Genomic DNA, 4843 nt, shown 5'->3' on the forward strand with positions numbered 1-4843 from the left:
CTGGGACCCTCAAGATCCCTATTTTTACTCCGTGATCATCCCGGCCACTTGGATTCCAGCCTCAGATCTATAACAGTTACGGTCAGGGTTCCTCCACTTTGACCTTGAGGACCTCAGACCTCTATTGTCACAGTCTGTCAGTGGCTCCTCCCCGTCCACCTTCATTTTCTGTCTGAAGGGGTCTTCTTTTCCCATCCCACAAGACAAACTAGGTGATGCCTGAGCACCTGGTAACATGTGGGCCATATAGTAGTTCTGGTTTTAGATTTTTAAAGATTATCCATATTGATGTCTATAGTGGTTGTGAAAGGAAATAAAACTTGAGACATGTGATTTATGTAATTTATGTCAAATAGCCCAAAGAGTTGTTTGTGAGCTTTGAAACCTGGGGCTGAGAACAGAACAGAACAGGACAGGACATGCCCGGGCAGGCCCATCGTTACATGTCCTGACTGGCCTGGTGCCTCCCTATCTCCCGCCATTCTGACAGTCTGTTGATGTTTAAATGGACCAATCATGTGAAACCGCGCCAATTCCTCCCCCAGCCCCACCCCTTTTCTATAAAAGTCCCTAGCTTCCAAGCCTCGGGGTCGAAACCACTGTCTCCTGCGTGAGATAAGTTTCAACCCGGAGCTCTGCCATTATGGCTCCACCATGTGTCAACACCTCTGTCTCCTGCGGGAGATATGTGTCGGCCCGGAGCTCCGTCATTAAACTACCTCATGCTTTTACATCAAGATGGTCGTCTGTTCGTGATTCTTGGGTGCACGCCGAACAGGAATTGAGTGGGGGTTTCCCCACTAGGTTCTTTCAGTTGCACCAATGAATATTACCAGCTGTGTCTAAGAATTACTCTTTTTCCAAGTATATAAATTGAAGATAAATATATCTTCACCAATATATATTATCCTTTGTTTTCTTTAATTTAAATAAAAAGATTTATTTTTAACTATGTGCATGTATTTGAGTGTGTGCATGTGAGTGCAGGTACCCACAGAGATCAGACCCATTGGATCCTGGGAACTGGAGTTACAGGTGGTTGTGAGCTACCTCCTGTGGGTGTGGGGAATCTCTCTAGTCCCTTTTTCGTCTTTTTTTTTTTTTTTTTGGTTTTTCAAGACAGGGTTTCTCTGTGTAGCCCTGGCTGTCCTGGAACTCACTCTGTAGACCAGGCTGGCCTTGAACTCAGAAATCCGCCTGACTCTGCCTCCCAAGTGCTTGGGATTAAAGGCATGTGACACCACCACTCAGCCCCAGCCCATTTATTGATTGAATAAATTATTTTTATGGTATTTAATTATTCTAGTTCTTAACATATTTTAGATATTGATAACCTGAATGATGAATAGTTAGCAAAGCTTTTTTCCCATTCTGTAAACTTTCTCTTCATCCTGTTGAAGCCCAGCTTTTCTGTGGCTGAAGGGTCTTAGTTTTAATAACCCCACTTGTCAATTCTTGGGTAATTCCCTACTTGAGTCTTTTTCAAAGTCTTTGCCTAAGTAGCAAATTGTTTCACCTGTTTTCTTCTGTCAGTGTCCAAGTTTCAGGTCTTTGGTCAGTTTGAATTTCTCTTCCTGTAGGGTGAGAGCTACTGATCTGGCTTCATTCTTTAACAGTCTGGCATTGAATTTACTCTGCAGTCTAGGCAAGCCTTGAACTTGTGATCCTTCTGCCTCCAGCTTTCCCAGTAGCTGAATTATATGTATGTGTTAGCCATTTGACTTTTTAAAGTATAATATCTTATCTGCTGTAGGTCCCACTGTGAACTCCAGTATTGTGGGTCTTTTGTTTTTAAAGATTTATTTATTTTATTTATATGAGTACACTGTAGCTGTCTTCAGGCACACCAGAAGAGGGCATTGGATCCCATTACAGATGGCTGTGAGCTACCATGTGGTTGCTGGGAATTGAACTCAGGACCTCTGGAAGAGCAGTCGGTGCTCTTAACCACTGAACCATCTCTCTCTAGTCCCCCATTTCTATGTTTCTTTTTCAAAAACCATTTTCATAATAGTGAAAGACCCCCGGAGGGCAGACACTCACTCAAGCCTCGGGACAGCCGCGCACCCAAGAAGACACTGAGACCGAACTTAAGATGTAGAGAGTAAGATTTAATACAGCAGCAACAAGAAAGCACATAAAAAGCACATATACCAGAGGCTCTGGGGTCGAAACTCATACACCAAGCATGGTGTAGAGGAGAATCGGCGACCAGCCCAAATTTTTACAGGCTTTTATAGGAAAAAGCCAGGGGAAAAGTACAAGTTTTGCGTCACCAAGGGGTCGTGTCCTATATTTTGGTAATGTACCCGATCTATTGGAACATTCTGGGGTAGTACCAGGAGGCCCCTATCTCAAAAATGTTCTTGGAACAGTCCTCAGTTAGGAGGGGTAGGACTAGGTTTGTTCCAGGAGACCCTTATCTAAAAAATGTTCTTGGAACAGTTTTCATTTGGGAGGGGGTCGGGAAGAGTTCAGGAATGTACTCTGGGGTAAAAAGTTCAGGAGTGTTCCGGGAACAATCTCTAGATGGGAGGGGTAAGAGGACTCTGAGAGTTGAAGAGTTCAGGTGTCCAGTAATTTTCCTCTTTCAATAGAATAAATAGTTATGGCTGAGAGGTAAGACTAGACTGAGGGGATCGAGTGGGAGAAGGAGGAAAGAGAGAGGTAGAGGAAGGATGCATGGAAGGACCACTCCTCCTTCAGTGCCATTCAAGGGATCACGTGGGAACCTAATACAGGAGGCCCTTCTTAAATACACATAAATAAAGGTGAATACGTAACTAAAGGTTCCAAAATGTAGGGAAGGGGGCACAGGAAGGAAATCCAAAGCAAGACCAAAACTCCACTGGGCAAACTCCAAACTGAATCTCTTCAAAGCGCTGACTCCTTTCAGCTTCACTGGCTACAACACGTTTCTGTTTCTTGGCTGGGTCCATTCCATGTTAGCAGCTCTCCTTGGCAGGTATTCCACAGGTCTGGCATCTCTAACCTCTCGAGGTCTCCAAGGCAATCCAGACTTTACCTTCTCAGTTCTTAGACAATGGCCTCTCTGGGCCTCCATGCAGAGACACCCTGCCACATGCCTGGCCTCAGTGGCTTACTGTAGTCTCAGAGGGACTTTCCATAACTCCTTCCTCTATTCTTGTCTCTAAAGCCAGAAGCGCCTGGTCAAATCTGCCGAGTTTTGCTACTTGCTGGTGTTGGAGCATGGCCCCCTCATTTAATTACATCTTCATCCATTAGTTTTCTGTTTTCCATGGCTTCCTTCATTGCCTAAGCTTGGCAGTCCTAGCACTTGCACTGTAGGCCAGGCTGGTCTTGAGAGCCTCTGTCTCCTGAGTGCTGGGATTAAAGGCATGTACCACTATGCCTGGAACTAAGCTTTTCTTTAATTACTTTTCACAAGATGGAAGTTTAGGTGAATGTTCCTACCCAGTGGCCACCACTCCCTTAGTTCCATTTAATATCCTTAAACACAGGATTCTGCTCCCTTCCACTTCCTGATGCCCCTTTAATCCTTGAACCATACATTGTGCATTTTTTTCTTGCACAGTTTGCTCCATTTGCAAAATGCTCTTTTCTTTTTTTTTTTTCAATGTTCAACAGGAAATTGAAGTTTATTTAATATACAGTTTATATCTGACACTGACAAAAATGAAAATGCTATTTACATAAAACGGATTAAAAATACACACTATCTGTATTTTAACATAGTAATAGCCACAGGATTCAAACCTGGCTTCCAGCACTTGCATCGTGTAGTTAGTTTACCAAGAGCTATACTAAAGGGCAACGCTGGCAGTGCGTCCCACACGTCATGTACACGGCCTAGCATCCGTCTCTTCAGCACACGTCCCAGTTCCTGAGTCTTCCAGTTCTGAATACTCAACAGCTTCTTCTTCAGAATCAAATTCCTGACTATCCGGTGACTCAAAGTTATCCAGAGGTTCATTGCTCAGCCTCTCGATTACCTCCGCCATGTACTGCACGTGCTCAGCTACTTCTGCCAAGTCTTTATTCTCCTTTCTCAGGCGGGCAATTTCACTGTCCTTTTGTTCAATTTCTTTATGAAGTTTCTCATTCTCTTTCAGTGCCTCATAGAGAGCTTTCCTCTGCTGCTCTGCCACTTCTTTCCAATACTGAGAAGATGGGTTTTCTTTACTTATAAGATCAAAGGCTTCCTGGGTGAGGTCTCCAACATCCTTATTCTCATTAGCTTCTGGACCACAGCTTGAAGTCTGAGATGCTAAATGGTCATCCCAAAGCTTCCTTTTGAACAAGCCTTTTGGCAACTCATTTTCTCTGCCAACAAGAGATCCATCTGCAGAAGGCTGGATCATCTTCAGCGTTCTCCTTGGGATAGGACTATTCTTCACATTCTCTTGGGCTCCCTCCTGTTTCTGCTTCATACTGAGATTCATTTTTCAGAGACAGCAATGCTCAATTCCTGGCGAGCTTGAGAGCTGCACAAGGCCCCGGCACCACACCGGACCCAACGGCGCCAGAACGACCCGAACCTGCAGACTAACCCGCCGACCCAGTCGCTGACGCGCCGAGAGGCCTGCTCTTTTCATAAGAATGAACCACAGAACAAAAATCTATACTAGGCTGTTTTGAGCTTTCCTTTGCCAGTGCAATTAATCTAAATCTCTTCACCTTAGTCTCAGGAAGAATTTTCAGACAAAGACAAAAAGCAACTGCCGGGCATGGTGGCTCACACCTTTAATCCCAGCACTCATGAGGCAGAGGCAGGTGGATTTCTGAGTTCGAGGCCAGTCTGGTCTACAAAGTGAGTTCCAGGACAGCCAGGGCTATACAGAGAAACCCTGTCTCGAAAAAC

The 4843-nt window shown here is 44.6% G+C and overlaps 1 pseudogene; it reads right to left on the minus strand.

Annotated features, from left to right (window-relative positions):
• Nucleotides 1–3609: 3609 nt before the first annotated feature.
• On the minus strand, nt 3610–4530 carry LOC110303949 (geminin pseudogene; annotated as a pseudogene).
• Nucleotides 4531–4843: the final 313 nt, after the last annotated feature.

The sequence above is a fragment of the Mus caroli genome, unplaced genomic scaffold (assembly GCF_978045245.1).
Source record: "Mus caroli unplaced genomic scaffold, Mus_caroli_1 scaffold_9, whole genome shotgun sequence".
Classification (NCBI taxonomy): Eukaryota; Metazoa; Chordata; class Mammalia; order Rodentia; family Muridae; genus Mus; species Mus caroli.